General features: G+C 45.7%; 1 long non-coding RNA gene across 1 annotated transcript in view; it reads left to right on the top strand.

The window, feature by feature from the left end:
- Positions 1-5609: 5609 nt before the first annotated feature.
- The window catches only part of LOC146019663 (uncharacterized), a 95214-nt gene continuing 79063 nt past the window's right edge, over positions 5610-21760 (top strand). The window contains exons 1-2 of the long non-coding RNA XR_014450648.1: positions 5610-5685; positions 8789-8841. This is a non-coding gene — a long non-coding RNA (uncharacterized LOC146019663). The remainder of the gene's footprint in view (positions 5686-8788; positions 8842-21760) is intronic.

The following is a 21760-nucleotide window of genomic DNA, read 5'->3' as shown; positions in this document are numbered from 1 at the left end:
GAGTGTGTGTGTCGGAGGGGCAGTGTTTCAGCACTCGATAAGCAGCGATTTTCACTGCTTACAGAATCACCCCCTAAATGTAGCAAATACAAAAGGGATTTAGAAGATTATAAAGAGGAGAAAAACGGATTGTTTCCCCCAGCACACTGAGTGATATCAGTAACCAGATTTAAATACTACAGTACCTGGTAATAGATCTTGGGTACATATATTTGCAAATATATGAATAAGCCCCCAAGCCCAAGTGTATTGGAGGTCCCTATTGCTATATCTAGATGTGGGGTGTTGTACCCCAAAAATCATCATAAGCCAGAAAGCCCAGGGCAGCACGCCGGTGAGAAAACTAAAGTGTTAATAAATGTTAAGGTACTTGTTTCCTAGCACGGCGCCGATGATATTACATTGTATGCCATCTAATCGCATCGTATGCCGGTATATGGCATGCAATGCGATTAAAAATTGTATAAGCCCCTAATGGGTGCTTATAATGTAAACTACACCCCCACGCCACCCCCATTATCAACGCCAACCCGAAGCGTGGCGAGCGCAGCGAGCCCGCGTGGGGCGGCGGTACGCGTCCACCGACCTTTTCATACCCCCACTATCCACATCGGCGTGGAGTTGATTTTATATAGTGTGGCGAGCCCGAAGCGTGGCGAGCGCAGCGTGCCCCGCGAGGGGACGAGTATTACTTCACATGTATTACGCGTCCCCTAGCGGGGCTCGCTGCGCTCACCACACTTCGGGTTGGCGTTGATAGTGGGGGTGTCGTGGGGGTGCTTTTAATATTGTAACCAACTATTTAGGTGCTTATACAATTATTAATGTTATAGGGGGGCCATTTAACATTGAAAGCACCCATTAGGGTGCTTATATCATTTAAAATCGCATTGCATCGCATTATATGGCATTGTATGCCATATACAATGCTGTACAATTTTAACATTGTATGACATCGGGGGACATCTCGTCGCATCGCATACCATTGTATGCCTTATGGTATGCGATACAATGGGCGCCGTGCTAGGAAACAAGTACCAATGTTAATGTTAAGAAGCCAGAGATATATACAAAAAGTAACGCATTAGTAATGAATGTAATGAAAATAGTAAAGAAATAGTGTTAGTGAAAAGATTAGTAAGAGAAAAATGTTAAATAGAATGTAATAGTGTGTGCCACCTCAGAGCCACCCAGCCACACCAATCCAGGGGCACTGCACCCCACACCAATGTTACCCCAAAAAGAGAAAAGAAAAGCAAAAGAAAGAGGGAAATGAGAAGATGGGAAAGAACAGAGCCTCTGGTAAGAGACCTAGGGGTAACATAGAAACATAGAATTTGATGGCAGATAAGAACCACTTGGCCCATCTAGTCTGCCCCCTTTTTTAAAAACATGTTAACTCAAACCATATTTGATCCTTATTTCACTCAGTTGGAAACTTGTTTTCTCTCAAGTTTCCAACTGCCTCGCTGCCATCTCTACCTGGATGTCTGAGCGATTTCTGAAGCTGAATATGGACAAAACCGAACTTATTATCTTTCCCCCACCCAGAGCTATGCCCCCTACTAATATCTCTATCACTGTTAACAACACCATCATCTCCCCTGTTCCCCAACTCCGCTGCCTGGGTGTCACTCTTGACTCCTCCCTCTCCTTTGCACCCCATATCCAAGCCCTGGCCCATTCTTGCCGGTTCCAGTTACGCAACATTGCTCGCATCAGGCCCTTTCTCTCACAGAGTGCAACTAAGCTGATCATCCACTCATTGGTCATCTCACGGCTTGACTACTGTAATGCTCTTCTCACTGGCCTCGCTCAATCCCAACTAGCTCCTCTCCAATCTGTCCTCAATGCTGCAGCCAGGCTTATCTTCCTCTCCCGCCGCTCTAACTCTGCTACTCCCCTTCAACAAAATCTGCACTGGCTTCCATTCCCCTACAGAATCCTCTTCAAACACCTCACACTCACATACAGGGCCATCTCTAATTCCATTGCTCCATATATCTCTAACCTCATCTCCATTCATACACCCTCCCGCCCTCTACGGTCAGCTGACGACTGTCGTCTCTCCTCCACCCTGATCACTGCTTCCCATGCTAGAGTACAGGACTTTGCCCGTGCTGCACCCCTTCAGTGGAACGCACTCCCTCGCTCCATTAGACTCTCCCCGACCTTGCAAAGCTTCAAACGGGCACTGAAAACTCACCTATTCATCAAAGCTTACCCTTCCACTGCATAAACCAGCTGGTTCTCCGACCCCTTGCCTGTTTACATCCTGCTATCTAACCACCACCCCCTCGCTTGCACCTCTTGTAATCTGTCTGTCTCCCCTTCCTACTAGATTGTAAGCTCCTCCGAGTAGGGCCCTCTTCCCTCCTGTTGTCAAAGCCCACTTCTCTTCACATTTCACTCACAGCTCTCCTTTACTCCAACACTCAGTGACCATCTTCATACTCATCTCCATCATTGGCCTCAAGCCTCTAGTTGTATGTTGATTGGGTCCTCACTACTTACATTTAAGCTGTAATGTGTATTGAACTGTGGTGCTCTTTATTTGTACTGTATTTTTGTTATTTATTCAATGTTATGCCAAGTTTTGTCTCCCTGTATTGTTCCTTTGTACGGCGCTGCGAAACACTTGTGGCGCCTTATAAATAAAATTATAATAATAATAATAATAATAATTTATTTGTAAGGCTATCAATATGTCTATTCCAAGCATGTTTAAATTGCTCTGATGGGAGGCTATTCCACTTATCCACTACTCTTTCTGTGAAGTAATTCTTCCTCACATTTCCCCTGAATCTTCCTCCCCCCAGTGTCAGTGCATGTCCTCGTGTTCTGCTGCTCCTCTTCCTGTGAAGAATGTCTCCCACCTGAATCTTCCTCCCTCTAGTGTCAGTGCATGTCCTCGTGTTCTGCTGCTCCTCTTCCTGTGTAGAATGTCTCCCACCTGTACCTTCCTCCCTCTAGTGTCAGTGCATGTCCTCGTGTTCTGTTGCTCCTCTTCCTGTGAAGAATGTCTCCCACCTGTACCTTGTTAAAACCTTGATATATTTGAAAGTTTCTACATGTACCCCTTTCCCTTCTCTGCTCTAAACTATACATATTAAGATCTTTTAGGGGGGTATTCAATCTTCCCTCGTTGGGAATAGCGACGGGGCCCTATTCAATGCCATCTTCCCCGCAAAATGCATTTCAAATCACAGATCCTTCTTCAGTAGCCTACTGAAGAAGGATCCAAAATGTATTTTGCATGTTTTGCCCTTATATTGTGACTATTTGCTCCCATAGGACCTCAGGCTCAGGACCTTTTGGACGGCTTCACCAGTATCTGGAACTGGACTGCTATCATTTTTGGACATTCCTACTGCCTGCTGTTGCCCCTGGTTTCTGTTTACATGCTTGATTCATCATTTCATTTGTAAGTAGAATGTGCCCGACTTCACAAGCAGTTGCGCATGTTCTGGCGAGAACGGCTTGGAATTGATGAGCTACCGGCATCATCTCATGGCCCCGCCCCCTTTCTTGGTGCTCGGCAGGTGGGACATTGAATCCCACCTGCCAATTCAGTGTCGAACCGGCGGAGAACAGGACAGGGTCATGGCTGCTGGGCCAGCCCGACAGTCGTGACCCTACATTGAATATCCCCCTTAGTCTTTCCGTGTAAGTTTTGTGATGTAGGCCATGGACCATTTTAGTCCTCCCTACAGTATACTGTATGGCCAAGAATTGCTATATACAGTATACTGTAGGTGGCTATTGCATGGTTAAACGGGAAAGGCTATGTTAAGAGGCTAACCATGGGCTCCAAATTTAATCAAATGATTTAGAAAGCGGATACTAATGATACTGGTCATGTACTCCATACGATAGATATACCATATTCGGGATAGAATACCTTGGGCTCATATATTGTGCATAAATCTGGCTTTGGTATAGCCAGGGCCTCCTCAGACATTTACCTTACCCGACATCCCTGGAATAGACTGTAAAGATGGAGGAGCGGATTGCTTCTAGTCTGCTGCCAACTGGCAATTCATGGCAGTAGCTATACAGTGCCGGTGCGAGGCACCGGAGCGCCCCAGGCGGGGGGGGACGCTCCGGTGCCCACCCGCCCCCCGGACGCTGTACAGGAGGAGGGGAGCTGGTGATTGAGGCGGCAGGCCGCCGCGACGCTGGGGGGGGGGAGCTGTGATGCTCACCCGGCCGCTGTACACGTGGGGTGCCGGTGATTGCGCCGGCAGCCCACCGCTGCGTTTTGGCGCGGGGGGTGATGCCCGGCATCATTTCCCGGGGCTGGGGGGTGGCGGAAGGTATAGGAGGTGACACTCACCTCGCTGGTGCCACTCACCGCTGCACAGGTCAGGACCCGTGCAGCGGTTCCTTCTTCTGCGACTGGCGGGGAGATCCGTCCCTAGTCCCTGCTGCAGCCACTGACTGCGTAGCGCTGCTGCCACAGAGGCACTGTTCCCCACTGACGCCAATGGTGAGGGGCAGGTCGGCATCTTCTGGGACCAGTGTCTCACCACCAGCGCTAGGCAGTCATCGCCAGCAGCAGGGACCAGGGACAGTTTTTAGAATGCTGCTGCTGATTTAATTGTTGGGCTGAAGAGGCGCCCTCCAGTGGCCGGCGCCCTAGGCAGCTGCCTAAAGCTGCCTAGTGGTAGCGCCGGCCCTGTAGCTATATGGCGCATTCATTTATTTTGAGGTCTAGTTAATTGAGGAAAACTTAAAGGGAGGACAAAATATTTAGGGTCATAGGTAATAGAGATGTTGAGTAAGTGGGATGTGAGACCAATTACTTCCCTCCAAAGCGGTGCTATCTTCGGACAGGCCGTCAGCATCTAACTGATGTTCCAGGAAAAATTATACTGAATCGTGAAGACACATAGTACCACCTGTACAGTAACTCATATGTATCTTCCTTAATCCTTACTCAAATAGAACTACTGTAGATGCTGCATTAGCCCATGTCTCAAACCAAGTCTTCATCGCCCAAAATCAGTACCCAGATCCCATTAAGAGGTTTTCACCTTTAGGTATATAAAGTAGAAATCAGGCCTTTAGTTGATTTATATGTGCTTTTATCGAAGAATTGTATATTTTTACCTTATTTCGTATAAATGAGGATTCATTATCCTGTTTTAGATGTTAAGAATAAATGTTTTACTGTGACGATACTCACTTGTATGTTATATTAATAATGAGCGAGACTGAGCGATGTTCCTCCCTTCTATTTCCTCTTGCCTTCCCTGCACAGCCTATTTGACCGGGCAATAGTGATGCCGCAGGGATGCGCATTCCTATTGCCGTGCAGTGCTCAGAATGCTCTGCATATCTCCACGTGTGTAGGCCCCATTAGTCACCATCATTATCAGTTAACTGAAACTGTTAATAAATAAATAAAATAAATATAGAGATTATGTCCACATGGTTCACAGTCATCGCTATCCACTCAGTCTATTTTTGTTTAGCACGCTTTGTTGTTTTTTGGTTACCCAGCAACGGAGAGCAGCGCTATCAGGTCGGCTCCCTCCCCCCTTCTGATTGGCCGGAGTGTCAGATAGCCGGGCGGAAGTGACGTTGTCCCCGCACTTCCAGCAGACGCCGGACCGGGAGGACGATGGAGACCGGGCGTTCGTCAAATGTGAAGGGCGGACCTCCTCATGTACACCTTTATAGGTAAGCGAACTTACCCTTTCTGATTTGTATTGCACACATTTCTGTCTTGAAAAAGGATGTAGAGTTCTTCCAAAACGTTGACCACAGCACTGTGTCTCTTGTCCAGTTTCTTCAAGCCCGGAAGAGTGCCATTGTTGTCTGCTACATATCTATCCTTGCATCGGCACCCCGCCATTTATTGCATGTGTTTGATTTGAGTGTCTGCAACCACCATTAACCCAGGTGTCCGCTCGGGTGCCGTTTAGAGAGTACTGTAATGAGTCAGCACTCCCAGAAATCCCCAAAGAGGGAAAAACAGCACTCACCAATCTTCTCATGAAAGTCCAGAGTTTAATCAAATTGATAGCCTGCCGACGTTTCGGTCCTGGTGCGAACCTTTGTCAAGGAGATGGTAATATAAGCAGCAGTAGTAAACAGCAAACCAACAATGGGGTAGGTGTACTGGGACAAGTACCCACATCGGAGGGTAGGCAAGGTATGATTATACTCCTTGAAGTGCCTGGCTACAGGCTGGTCAGACATTGCACCTTCCAATGTCATCTTGATGGAGGAGTGAATGGCCGCCCATCGATATTGGATGCTGGAACAAATCCTGATTAACAACAGAGAAGGCAACCACAAAGGGAGGCTGCTTGGATATTTCGTTTGAACACCATTGCGTCAACCGACCTTAATGAATATGTATCCCTTAGCTGCTTTTTGTAGTTATATCTTCATTCTGGTCCTTACAGACATTCATGTGTGAATTAGGATGGGTGTCTAAAGATAGACGCAGGGAGAACAGAATGGGTTTTTGGGGTACACTTTAAATAATAGATAAGTGAAAGAATTGTGAAGAAATGGGTGAAATAAAATCTAACCTTTATTCACTGATACTTAAAATACATACATATATGCACACGTCAATTTTAATGCAATGGACAAATTTTATAAGCACAATAGCAAATGCATTAGGGGTGTAAAAATAAATTATATAATAGTAAATGCAGGATGTAACGGGGGTTGTTACACAATATCCGTCAAGTGGGCGAAAATGATTTGCAGGGGTTTAGCCAGACAAGAATCAAATTTTGAGCAAGACAAAAATAGTGATAATCACATACATAACCTATGTGCCATTACGGTTGATTAATTTGACTGAGTCTTGCTGCGGACCCTCAATTGATAACATACAATAACCCTTCTATAATCATGTGGGTCACAGGTTAAGTTGTTTGTAGTGGATTTTGTGGATAAAGAAAAGGGGAGAATGCTCTTCGTATGCACTCGCTGCTTCTGCTGTCTGGATGTTAATACAGTACTGGATATTCCCTGGTGGTCTCCCAAGAGGTACTGATCCAGCCAGTCACTGCTTAGCTGCTGAGTTCGATGGGATCAGGCGGCACAGCGATGTATGGCAGTATATATCGTCAGATGAGAGAGCCTCAAATGTTACTGGGAGCCAGATGTCACTTCTGCTTTCCACCTGGTGTGACCCAGGTGAATGAGAGAGTGAGCGAGTCCAGGTGAGAGATGATAATAAGGTGGAAATAGGCAGAGGAGAAGAAAAATGGTGATGCACAGATACACTAAATATATATGAATAGATGGTTATATGTGCCCACTGCTAGAGTTTTCCGGGTTTTGTGGTTACTGTACCAGTAATGGGAGATACTGTGCACTGCACCACAAGCAGGGGTGAGTAAGGTCTTTATGAACCATGGGTTAATGTATGTGCACACTGGTCACATGGTCATTAGTTGCAACATACATAGTAGGATGTCACATTTACTTGTATCGGCAAAGAATAAATAATAAAAAAATGAAACAAAGTAGAAAACAAATATCGACAGCTGGTCCCCTATTAAGAGCAGGGAAATTTGCACAGTAGGGATGATCTAAATATCAAATCTGGATTGTATGAGTGGTGCTAGGACCCACTATTCTATAGCTGTTAAATGCTGAGCGCAAAGGTAATAGAGTTCGATTAGATGAATACCAGTTTAGATATTAATTATGGTAATCCCTGGCAGCAGGTACTAATGCCTGTAGGTCAATTAATTATGCTCTAGACGAATGAGACTGGTGCCAGTGTAATTGATACAAGCCGCCGGACGAATGCCGTCGGTGAGTTGGGGTCAGAGCCCCAGGATCAGCAGGTACTGTTGCCTGTGGGTCAATTGGTTATGCTCTAGAAAAATGAGACCGGTGTCAATATAATAAATGCAAGCCGCCGGATGGCTGCTGTCCTTGGGTTAGGGTCAAAGCCCCAGAATCATAGGGTACGGCAAAACAGTAAAACAGTGGCTAACCTGTGAGAGGGGTGTATGTCTAAAATAAGTGATGCTCAGACCAAAACCACCACGAGCTGCTCGTTAGGGTGACAGTCGGGTGAGGTGTGAGCGTCCGGCTCAATGTAAAGTGGCGGTAGCTTCGGAGTCACGTAGCAGACACACAGTCTGTCCGTGAGCATAGGGATATATACACAGATATAATGCCAGGGTTTAAATACCTTTAAGCTAACCGGCGGGGTTCAGTCACAGACATGCAGTCTGTCTATGGACCGCTTCCCACCGTCGGAGCTGCTACCGCGATTGCCGGAGAGAGGATGGAGGAGGGTTCCGTGTGGCTAGAGAAGCCCTGATGTCGGAAGACACGTGTTTCGCCCCGATTGGGCTTGATCACAAAAACGTCATTGTGATCAAGCCCAATCATGTCCATTCATGTGTGGACAGCTGCTGTGATGCAGGGCAGCAGGGATGTCAGCAATTGCAGCATTCCATGACATGTTGATTCCATTTATTGGGTGAGATGTACTATGCCTTGTAAAGTGATAAAACAGAGAGTGGTAAAACACCAACCAATCAGCTTCTACCTTTCATTTATCAAACACAGCCTGTAGCATGGCATGTAGGAGCTGATTGGCTGATGGTTTACCACTCTCCATTTTATCACTTTTTAAGCTTAGTACATCTGGCCCATTGTGTCTAGGCTAACCTTGTGGCGATGTTATATTTCTCATGGGCATCAGCATCTCTGATTCAGTTTGGTGTCCAACCCCCTGGTTGGCAGATTTTTATTATAGCAGGAATTTACATGTAACCAATATTTATCTTGCCTCCAGGCAACTGGGATGAATTTACGCCACTGAACAACATTAAACCACTTCAAAGACAGGTAAACAAACAAAAGATCAATCAAGTTTGAATGATCAACAACCAATGCAAATTAAAGTAAATAGTTGTGGCTGTATAAACAAGGGGTTTGTATTTGCTTATATTAATTATCCTTATTTAAGTATCAAAGGCTGACAATCTGATTTATATACAGAATGACTGATATACGGAATTATATACTATTGTAGCAATGTATTGTAGAGACCCGGTATTAAATTGATTAGCTAATCAATCTGTAATTGTTCAATCCCGCCGCTCTGAAGGGGCAATTTACTAAGATTGGAGATCTATTTCACATGGGATGTTGCTATTGGCAACCAATCAGAATCTACTTCTTATATACTGTATGTAGCTCCTTCTAGAAGATACAGTAATAGATAGTATCTGATTGGTTGCCTTTAGCAACAGCATCCCATCTGAAATAGAAATCCCATCTTAGTAAATTTCCCCCAGAGGCTCGTTCTCTTTAAGATTACAGCGATTTGATTATTTTTATTCTCTTCAAATAGATTTTCAATCACTTTACTGGTGACCACTGTTCCACTAAGAGCCCATGGGTGATGACGGGAAGTTTTATCCCAGCTCTGGGGGTTATACAGAGCTGATTGCTGTTGGGCAAATTTGCATGGTAACTGATTATGGAATGACTGCAGGTGTGTAGGACGTGAATTCACTCTAGCAGGGCGGCTATCTGATCTTAGAGCTCTGCAGAATTGCTCATCAGCGATCAGGTCTGAATAACCCCCTCTGGGGGCAGTGTAAAGAGAGAAAAAGCACTTTGTGCGCCTTTTATTAACTGCTTCTACAGTAAGATCAGAACCAATTCCAGTACCAGCTGATGTGCCTGGTCTCAAATGGGCAAAGGTTTGCTGGGTGGAACATTGTGTCTCTTTTCACCCCCTTAGGAGTCAAATATTGAAAGCTCTCTGCTTAATGGGCGGCTGCAATATCCAGCCCACTCAGAAGGTGCACATGTTCCAGATCACCCAGCAGGTGCGCACGTTCCGGGTCATCCAGCAGGTGCGCACGTTCCAGGTCACCCAGCAGGTGCGCACGTTCCAGGTCACCCAGCAGGTGCGCACGTTCCAGGTCACCCAGCAGATGCGCACGTTCCAGGTCGCCCAGCAGGTACGCACGTTCCAGGTCGCCCAGCAAGTGCGCACGTTCCGGTTCGCCCAGCAGGTGCGCACGTTCCGGGTCGCCCAGCAGGTGCGCACGTTCCGGGTCGCCCAGCAGGTGCGCACGTTCCGGGTCGCCCAGCAGGTGCGCACGTTCCGGGTCGCCCAGCAGGTGCGCACGTTCCGGGTCGCCCAGCAGGTGCGCACGTTCCGGGTCGCCCAGCAGGTGCGCACGTTCCGGGTCGCCCAGCAGGTGCGCACGTTCCGGGTCACCCAGCAGGTGCGCACGTTCCGGGTCACCCAGCAGGTGCGCACGTTCCGGGTCACCCAGCAGGTGCGCAGGAAGATTTCACCAACTAAGTAAATGACTAAGCGCTGATCATGTGACTACATATCCCTTTTCCACTGTAGCTGTTTTTTAAGGGAAACTCAACCCTTCAATATACAGTATGACAAAAAAAAATGGAAAACAGCAATAGTGGAATACAATTCAATTAATTATAACAAATACAATAACAATTACACCGGCCAGTCTAAAATAATCCACATTTAAAATAATATGCAAATACTCAAAAATTGCAGTACATTAGTTTCTCATTGGGCTTTATATTCGGCAAATATGCTAATATACGCATGTGCAGGGCCGGCAGGCGGACAACTTCAGCGACTTGCACAGTTGCCGAGGCGTTCGCACAGGGGGGCGGCGGGATGGACTCAGTCAGGGAGATGGCGCATGGGAATGCACGGCGTCCCCATGAAAACAGTGGGCGTTCCAATAGGGTACGCAGGCGGCCCGATGCCTTCCGGGGCAAGCGGATGACGTCAGCCGCCCGGTATGCAGTCATTAGATCTACAGTGTCTAGGTCGACAGTCAAAAGGTCGACAACTATTGGTCAACAGTCAAAAGGTCAAAGTCAAAAGGTCAACATGGTCAAAAGGTCGACATGGTCAAAGGCAACATTCAGAATGTCAACATGATCAAAATGTTGACATGGAAAAGATCTACATGAACAGGTCGACATGATTTAAAAAAAATTTAACCGACGCGTTGACAGGCGGTATTTCATACCCTACCATCCACTATGGCGTGGTGGGAGAATACAATATTGTGCAGCGATTCACCGCGCCCAAAGCATGGCGAGCCTAGCTAGGTACACTTAGACAGTGTCCATACGACCTGTGTTGACATAGAGGCCCCCCAAAAAACAGGAAAAACTCACGTCGACCTTTTACAAGTCGACATTTTGAATGTCGACCTTTTGACCATATCGACCTTATGACTGTTGAACTTTTGACCTTGTCGACCTTTTGACCCTGTAGACCATGGGTCTTCAAACTGTGGCCCTCCAGATTCGCTCGCCCGGCGGGTGACGTTAGATGGCTGGCTAAGCAGCGAATTAACGCAGTTTAGCGAGTCAACGTGAATCAGGCCCTAAGTACTTACACCATTTATTCATTCAAATAAAGTATATTAATATTAAATATAAAATATATAAAACTATTTATGTATATTCCTAATTGTAGGTCATCAAGTTCAGGACAATAAACAGTAACAAATAATACAAATATCTTATTAATAATAATAATAATAATAATGACATGCAATAAAGATTATACCTAAATTGTTTTAGATCATTTATACTTTATTATAATATATAAAACAGGGTTGCCTACCCTTCCGGAATGGCCGGAGGGTCCCGGAAATCGGGTCCCCCTCCCGGCCCCCCGGAAAGGGGGGCAACCCTCCCGCATTAACCCCAATCCCCCACGATCCGCCCCTCGCCCTCTCATTTTTACCCCGCCCCCTGCCGTGCAATGCCTGAAATACCGGCACTGCTCGGAGGGGGGCGTGGCTAAAATGGCGCAATCACTGTAGGCACGCCCCCCAACAGGGAAGCCTGTCTGTGGCTCCGCCCCCAATCTGCCTCTTTTAAGCTCCCGGCGATAGCCCTGCCCCCGTGTATAATGGAGCTGGCTGCCCTCTCCCGGAAGGCAGCCAGCAAAAGTCGGCAAGTATGATATAAAAGGTGTAAGTGTTTAGCATCCTAGAAATATGTCACTCATGAAAGTCGTCCTTCTGCTGTGAATGGTGAAAATCCGTCTGTATTATAGGAAACGTGTAACTTTAGGATGTAATTGCATTTATTATATTTACAGGGTGTGGGCTGACATAGAACAAGTGTGTCAAAGTGCCCAGGTGCAAGGTTACTGTCTCCCAGGAGAGATATAGGCACACTCTTGTACTGTGTTATCACTTATGTGACAACGGCAATGCATCGCGCATCCACTGAAGGGCTTATGTTCCGCTGTGGAATAGTTCCGTGCTTCCCTGTCAGTCTTGTGATCATGTCTGCTCTCCATCAGCTTCCCCTGTGTGTCACACCTTGGAAAGCTATTTCTGTAACCGTGACACCCCTTGGGACTTTTTGTCAGCACACACCTTTGTTTACCCATGCAATGATATACTGTGGTGCATGAGGTATTACACTCCCACACACAGGGGAACTAAGGGAAGGAGAAGTAACAACAATAATCACATAAATAAAAAAGGACTGGTTAGCCACTAATAAGGAAGAAGCAGCCGCGCTAGACTTCCTGGTTTGGTTTCCACCATACTTGCCGACCCAAAATGACTGTGAGGGTCCCGCAAATTGGATCTACCTCCCAGCCGCCTGGGAAGGTGGGCAAGTCTTCCACATCACTGCCGCAGCGCCTGTTCCCCCCTTCCCCGCGGTATAGACTCACGAATTTCGCAGGTCTGCGGGGAGGGGTTAAAATGACTCAAATCACAACATTTGGCGTCATTTTAGCCCTTCCCCAATCTGAATTAACGTGACTGCCTGTCATGGGGTGACTGGCTTGTTGATGACAGCCTCGTCCCGCCCCCGAAATGTAGCCTCATCCCGTCCCCCTTTTATTCCTCTCTGAGCTTCTCCCAGAGAGGAGTTATAAAAATTAGACAAGTATTCCACTATGGTTGCAGCTAGAACCACTTCTGTTTTTTCTGTTACTTTTCCCATCATGCACTGGATCCACGTAGACCTGGAGGGGGAATATAAATCTGTGACGAGCGAAGCGAGCCCAATCCAGCTGCAATAAAATAACCTACACCTACATAAAATACAAATAAAATAAATAAAAAACGCTATGAGTGCATCTGACTACTTCCGCCCTCACCTAACGTCACAATCCTGTTCAAAAAACAGAAATGGACCTAGACACAACCTTTCCACTACAGCAGGCCTGGTCAACCTGTGTCTCTCCAGCTGTTGTGAAACTACAAGTCCCATCATGCCCTGCCAGAGTTTTGCTATTAGGGAATGCTAAAACTGTAGCAACGCATGCTGGGATGTGTAGTTCCATAACAGCAGGAGAATCACAGGTTGGCCAGACCTGTACTATAGCATAGAGGCTCAACTATAGGGGTAATCAGTAAAAGCAGCCGCAAGACAGCAGTGGGGTCCTAATTCACTTGGGTTATGGGGGCCTGAGTAATATAATCATGCCACGGTCACCCCTGGCAAATATACAGTAAAAAATACTTGCCTTTTAAAAAGCATGTCCAGAAATGTTTTATTATGTATGACTTATTTTATTGTATTTACAGTACGTCACAGGAAAAGTGTGTCATAGTGCCGAGGGGCAAGGTTCCTGTGTACGTATAGATATATAAGTTTCCTCAAATTATTATAGGATACAGAGATTTGCAGGTTCTCGCCTCGAGGTATCACGGAAATGGCACTGCCACTGCGTAGCGCATCCGCTGGGTGGTCTACAGGGCCGGCGCCACCACTAGGCAGGTCTAGGCTATCAATACCTGATATTTATATGATCAAAGAACAATAAGTGAAATGTGCAGTTTACGTACTTATTCCGTAACTTGCGTACCCTTTATTCCTAGCTATGTGCGAACAAAACGTAGTGCAGCGTAGCGTACCTTTTCCGTGTATTGTACACGATAAATCAGTTACAGTAATTGGAAATCCCTCCGCAGTACTTAGGGCATTATTCTGGTCGGAGCGGCCAAACGTGCGTACGTTCGCCATTACCGCACGCTAGCCGTACGCGGCCGTTAGGGTTAAGTCCACCCACAAATCAGCCGCTTACGTACGGCCAGAAATACCGTAGAAGGGGAGTGGCGTACAAATGAGCGTACGGCAACGTACGCGGCCGGCCCAGCCCTTGCACTCCGACAACAGGCGTACAACTGAGCGTACGGCGCCGTTTACGGCCGTCTTTCGTCCGTCTCCCCACCGACTTCTTGCGGAGATCTGAGCGTACGCCAGTTTGCACGGACGGGTCCCTATTGTTTTCAATGGAAAACTCAGCTTATGTCACCGCTCGTGAGAGTGAGCGTACGTCCGTGCACGCTGGCATACCCTTCACATATATGGACCTGCAAATCTTGCCTTTCAACTACTAATCTGACAATTGATTAATTAATCTATTTGTTATTCAATTATTGTTTTCTATTAACTCAATAGAAGATTGTGTGCAAAATAGTGGGCATGGGCTTAAAACATTGCTGAAACATCCTTTGTAGGTGTTAGATGTGGTTTATGTTATTGTATCCTAAATACAAAACCTATGTTAGTATTAGAGTGAACACGTTGACACATGTGCTACTGCGTAAAGTCTATGAAAGCACGTAGTGAATGTGTCTAACTGTTTAGCAAATACCTACCTTAGCGTATAAAAAGATTCTTACCTTAAATTAAACAAACCTTTAAATGTGGAGAAGTATAGAAACATAAGCTTCCAATGTGTTTGCGTGCTGTGTATGTGTGGCTTGCAGGCAGTGAAATCATGGTTTGGAGTTAATAGACTGCAGCATTGCTTATTACATTCAGGTGTATGTGTTTGAGTAGTAATCAGCGTTAATTAGCCAACTCAGGCGCACGCTGGCATGCGGTATCTGTAGGGGTGGTTTGAGCTGGCGGTTGGCGGCCGCCTGTTTGGTGTCCGAAATGAACGGTGCCTTAGTCGATCGTGCGGTAGTAGCACCGCTCATTTTTGGTGCACACCCCCGTGTACGCCCATATTTACGCCCATTTTCCCTCATTATTTCGGCCGCTCCCATCAACACGCCCCTATGCCGCCCCATTACCCGTACACTCGCGTACAGGTTTTTTCGCACGTTGAGACACCGGCCGTAAGCGTTGTGGAGTGTTCGCGCCGGCGCATTAGCGTATCTGCACATGCGCAGATCGTGAAAAACCCCGGGACGTACGCGTACGGCCCGGACGCTCCAACCAGAATAAGGCCCTTAGTCTCTAATCTGCGAATACCTTTAAGGACAATGTCCGTAATATACGTTATCGCTAGATGTGAATAATAGACGAGACCATGATATGACAATTGAGGAGATAGATTCTCCAATATAGTGTATTTAGTCCATAGCGGACAAAAGGGGATTACAGAAAGAAGAAAATACAGGATAACACGTGATACAATTATATAACAATACTAATATACTCTAAACTAAACAGGGGAACAGTAACATATACAGAATACAATTATAATCAGCCACGTTACACAGAAGGGGAACACAAATGTTACCGTCATGGAATATGCGCAGCGCAGTCCGGTCGGAGCTCGCTATATTCAAATTGAACTATAGCCCGGGTCAATGGTGAGGGGATACAGCTGATTATCAGCAGTGCCAAAGTGAGAGAGAGCGAGCCAGCTCAGGGATGGCTATTTTATAGGGTCCAGGAAGGGGGGTCAAAGGCCCTTACGATTGGTTAAGGGTTCAAATGTCCAGTCCTCAGTGATTGGGGCAAGGTATTACACCTGGCTTGGAGAAGTGAAGGGGGGAAGGGTACTTTGGTGTCCTTTTGTTTGCTGGCATCGTCGTCGGGGGTCGTAAGCAGCAACAAGAAGTGGTTACAACTGCATTCCTTTGTCTCACACAGGACACATGGCAGAAGTACATATAATAGGTATTTTGTCCATAATTATCAGACCATAGGACTTGCGAATATTTGGCTGCGACCGGAATGCTGCGCACGGGACACTGAACATAAAGATACCAAACATGTACAGAAACAATCGTGTATTTCTAATTAAACTATGTGTAGTGCACTAATCCTTTAATTAACTATATTTTATTTAGTGTTAGTGACACATTATGAATTTATGTGTATTAGTATGGCTGCGCTTATGGTCCACTTCGTTACACAGACTCGGGTATTATACTTTATTTGAGCAACTCTGCGAACCAAAATGGCGGCCATACTATCCTAAAATGGCGTGTGTGTAACTCGACTTTAACAGTCCACCCTTTGACAGTAAATACAAAACTGTCACAGTACAAAAATATTTCCTAAAACTCAGAAATTCATAATCCTAACAATAATTTTGGGATCCTTGAATATTACATAGAAGGGGAGTAAACCATCTGCGCTAGGCCAATCCAGGATTATGGATAAATGAGGGGCCACATTTATCGAACAATCTACTCAGGGTAACGAAGGATAATATACAATTTTTTTTTTTGGGGGGGATAAAAATAAAAACAGGGGAGGTTACACTATATACAATTGTTTTTCAAATATGGCATCCTTTGGTAGGCATTGTTTGTGACAACAGACCCTTGAATTCTTGGTTGTCTCTCTTTTTGGTATACTTTTAAGTATGCTAGTATTATTACTATCAAACATCCGGTCCTGGGTAACGTGTCAAGCTTAGAGATTCTATCTTGACCTAAACTGGGACGGGTAACACACTCTCAGAACTCTGTATCGTCTGCCCAATACCTGGCAGCAGTGCGAAAGCAGTATCCTTTGGGGATAAGAACGGATAGTGGGGGGGGGGGGGGGACAAAAATAGGACCCAAAATAATGGAGAAAACTGAGAAAGGGAAAAAAACTTGTTAGTGATCCTTCCAACCTGTTACCAGTGGGGTGTGTCACAGTCCTTTTTGTAGCTTGTACAGGTTGCTTGACCTTAGCTGCTCTCCAGTCCTCCTGAAATGGTGCCTCTAGCGATTTCTTTCTTTCGCTCTTGAATGTAAGGACCTTCTGGGTTTCTGGTCTTTTGGCAGTAGGACGAACGTACCCGAATCTCTCTCTCTGCGACTTTGTTATTGAGGTAGTGCTGGTCAACAAGACTTGGGGTGGTTCTTTTCAAAGGTCTATCAAGCAACCTGTATATGGCAAAGCATGGGAAACAACAACATCTCCTGGTTCATGGTTATGACAGTTCACAACAGGTGTCAACAAAGTCCTTTTGCTGCAGTTTTCCAGGTGTGGATACATCATTTGCATTATTTTTGCGTGGTGTGGTCTAGGATCTTCTTGTGGGATTACCATAACGTGTGGCTGCCCGCCAAGCAATGTTTCGATGGGGACAAATGAGGTGGAGTTCTGAGAGTGATTCTACTACTACAAAAAGAGATTGTGGGGTGTACCATCAGTCCCTAGAGGTTTACACATGACTTAAAACCTTTCATATACACTTGCGTACTCAGGGGTGCTTCTGGGCTACCATATCTATACACACAAACATCAACACATATAAAAAATTAAGTAAATAAATACCTAAAACGCTTCTAGAGTGGACTGTACAAAGTCAATTTGTATTACCTGCAGAGGATCCTGCTGGAGGAGGGATGTGGAGATGGCTCTGTGGGAACAGCCGTTCCAGTATCTTTCCCCAGACAAGTAAGGCATGACCCTGTCGTCTTACCTGTCTGTGGGCACACCAATAATTTCGGACTAATTTCCACATACCTTCCCTGCCAAGGCAAGTCAGGCCATGGGCTATCTCTGCCCTGACAGTTTGGCATGTTCTCAGAGTCACTGGTTTTCCTTGTCTATTTTTCTATTACTGTCCACATCCCTTCGGCTTCCAGACTGCTTCTCCTGCAGGGGACACAAATCTTGTATTTCTATGTGACTACATTGACATATACAGGGGAGCACAAACATTATCAGCAGAGCGCATGGCTCACCCGGCTGCCTTGCCAGCATGTTCATTATCAAGTGACACTGAATCCTTATCGAAGGTGTGGGCTTTACACTTGATAACAGCCACTCTGTCCGGCAGCTGTGTGACTGTCAGGAATCTTTTGAACTTACAACGCTTGCGCCACTGGAGTGCCAGCTACTGAAACAAACATCTCTGAGGCGCCATAGGGCCCAAGATCTTCTGCATTACCCCAACAAACGTACTTGGAGTCGGCATAAATATTGGCTGTTTTTCTCTCAGCCCGCAGCACTACTAATGAGGCTGCTGTTGCTGAGTGAGACGTCCAAGGGGTCCAGCCTCTACTATGCCTTCTCCATCTATTACGGTATAGCCAGTGTACAATTTTCCCATCTCAGTGTTGTGGAAAGAAAAAGGGAAAAAAATGAATTACCTCTTCCAATGGGTTGTTACCACCCTTTCGGGGCATGCTGCAAAGGTCTGATTCAAACATGTCATGCAATCATATTCATCTAGGCTCCCACTAACTTCCACCATTCCAGCAACCTCAGCCTCAGCCCCCACCCTTTGTGCCTTGGAGGGCACACCTGGTAAGAGTGTTGCTGGGTTTACAATATTACCCATTTTACTGGTAACATTTATAGAATTCATCAATGCAAGTTCCCATTTAGTGAACTTGGCTGATGAATATTTTTCTCATGTTTAGGCAGAATTTTAGGAGTGTCCAGTCTATATGAGAAGCATAACCAGTTAAAACACACCCCAACACCAAATTCTCAGTCTTGTTTACCGGTAGTGCTATGGCAACTACACTGTGTAGACAAAATGCCCGAATAACTGGGTTTAATTGTACATTGCAGTACGATGTTGGTCAGGCTGGCACCACCAGGTTTCTTAAGTCACTATATCTGTCGCACACGCAGCAGATGTCTAGTATTCCAAATCACATGGTCTCTTGTGTCAGTCATACCCAGGGCAAAGGCTGTAATCAGGCCTGTTTCTCATTCTTTACTATCCACATCTGTCTGTGAGGACATGGGTTTTGTGATTGCACCTATTCATATGTAAATGCGTTTTATAACCCTTTTCATTCTCTGTTGAAGGGGAATGCTTTTTGTACTTCTTGGACTGCTTTTCACAAGATGGTGGCTGTGGTTGCCCTGGGTAACATAAGGAGCAATGCTTAAGGTTACTGGGACTTTGTTCAAAATTTACTGAAAAATAGTGTGACTACTCTCTTGTCCACTCGTGCTGTTTTATGGGGTACTGCATATTCATAATAGGTATTTCTCTGCTGGGTGTGCGACAGATTTTTCGAACTACTTTTCTATCATTTGTGGGTTTGTGGTTACTAATGTGTCCCAGATTCCCCCCTCCCCCCCCCCCGTTCAGGCACAACTGCAATCTGTCCTGAGATACCTTATGTCCTGCCTCAGGAGGATACACCAGAAGTTGTCTATCGCCAACTGCTGGTGCTGTGGATGAGAAAGAACATAACAATAGATCATTGGCCCATTGTATCGGTATCAAACCATTTGTGGGCTGTAAGGACAGTGTGCAATCCCGCAAGACCCGGGGGAGGGGCTTTGTGGCTCTCTAAAGTTTCTGGAACAGAAGGGTAGGGGAAAAAAATGGAAAAAGAGAGAAAAAAATCAAAAGGGTAGAAAAATTAATGACAGCAATGTGTACATTTATTGCAACAGAAATTTCTCTTTTATTTTGATGACACCAGGATTTGGCACTATGGGGGAATTGGCTCTCAACTATTTGGTTCTCACCCTTTTCAACTCCTGTTCTAATCTGTAAGCCCTCCCTCCTTTCTCTTACCCAGTGGGGTTGTGACTATGGGCTGTGTCTAGGGGTATTAGCTAAAAAGTTATCTTTTGGGAACCTTGTTATCTCACTGGGTATTTTTCCAGCTCGACCTCAGGTTTCAAATGGTGAAGCTGTACTTTGGGGCGTTATGCTCTCTGTTTTTAAATGGGTTTCTATTGAAGCTATCGTTGCCATTAATCCTGTGTCCTGCCCATCTTTAGTTCAAAGGGAACTCAGTATTTGCGCTGTAGTTTTTAGCTACCTTAGATGGGTTAAAAAAAATCTATAACAGTACAGTGCAGCATTAGTCATGGGGGTATATCTAACGATTTTGCATCTAGTTGGTGCATACTGGTCCTGTTGTCTCTAAGTTATGAATTCTCTGGAGTCCAGCAGCAGACATAACTTATATTTCAAGGTAGTTCTGTAATCGGAAGGTCAATCGTAGCCGCTGCAGTCAATAGGACAGAGTATTTGATATGCAAGGGCCCGATTATGATCTCTATTTGTTTTACCAATGGGTAATGCTGCACTTTTCCTGTTACCCCAATTGTAACTGCTATTTGCTTGGCACAACCTAGATCAGGAGGGAATGTTATTAACGGGTTTGATTTAAAAAAAACTTTTGCATTTAAACCATTACACTTACCCATATCTGAGGCTCCTCCCTCAGATATTGTGTCATGTTACCTGGTTGTGGGGTGTATGTGTGTCCTACTCCCTGTTTGCATATATGTGTCATGCTTAGGGCGGCGTTGGCTACTAGGTGGGGCTATGGCTATGTGTTGAGACCTACCTGTCTCCTCCCATTGTGTCTCCCAGTCACTTACATATGTGTTATGTTTCCTATGGTTACTTACCCTGCAATGTCTGGCTAGGTGTCCTTTCTTACCACAGTTGAAACACACTGTTTGTTTCCGTCTTACCGTGTCTGGCCTTGTGTGTTGTGTGTTTTTGGTTGGGGCACTACTGAAAGCGGGACTGCCAGCTGCTATCAGTTTCAGCACACCGTTTGTCTGCATTTCTCTCATAACTTGTTTGTCTAAATCAACAGCAGATTTTCTTAAAGTACCTATTGTCATCTCTCTGCAGTTGGGGAAAATGGTTTCTATGCTGGTTCTCAAATTTTCCCTAAGACCTTGTATCAGCACAGAGACAATCACTCCCTTAAGATGTATGTTGTCCCTGGGGTCGGGGATACCAGAGTGTTTTGGCAACGCCTGCAAAGCACGGTTGAAATATCCGCTGGTAGACTCACCATCTTTTTGTTTGATGGTGAACATCAGAGTATTTTCAACCGTCGCTGGGAAATATACACCCAATTGTATATTTATTAGGCGTATATTTTCCTGGTTGCCCTGTTCAGTTAAAATCTTATCGCCCTCCACACCACTGTCCCGAATGAATTTCGGGACATCTATGTGTGAAGGAAGGCAAGCTCTCAACATGTATCGCCAAACCTTATTGGTGGGCTCATCTGAATTTCCTCGTTCCCTTACACATTTCTGACACTTTGCCAGATCTTTGCTGGGATCAGGAAAATTTTTGATGATTGAACGACGTTCCAATCGTGTCCACGTATTGTGCATGTCGCTATCCCTTACAGGCATTACCTCATCCCTGCCTCCCCGTCCACAAGGAGGTTCCACTGTGTGCAGAGGGTGGATTTGTATCCCCCCTGCACCATTGGACAACATCCCAGGAATAACTATCTCTGTGCTGTGTTGTGTGTACTTACCTGTGTCTCCAATTGTGTTCCTGGCATCAGCCATCTCCTCGACCAGGATGGTAGCAGCGGCTTGGGCTGTCTCAGCCTCTCTCTCCTTTCCGCTAGCTTCGCAAGGGATGGCTGATGTCAGGAATCTCTCCTGTGGATCTTGCTTATAGGGGGTAAAAACAGTATACAGGTTATTCATTTTCAGGTTTTCTTTGGTTTCACTTTGGACTTGAATTGTTCCCTTTTTACATATTGGGCGGTAGAAACATTCGTATTCCTGTGGCTGATTACACTTGCATCCGACAGATAACTATGTTCCCTTTAAATTGTACTTTCCTTCT

Source organism: Crinia signifera, chromosome 7 (genome assembly GCF_055691185.1).
Source record: "Crinia signifera chromosome 7, ASM5569118v1, whole genome shotgun sequence".
Classification (NCBI taxonomy): Eukaryota; Metazoa; Chordata; class Amphibia; order Anura; family Myobatrachidae; genus Crinia; species Crinia signifera.
The sequence above is the reverse complement of the archived record's forward strand: the minus strand, read 5'-3'. Positions and strand labels throughout refer to the sequence as shown.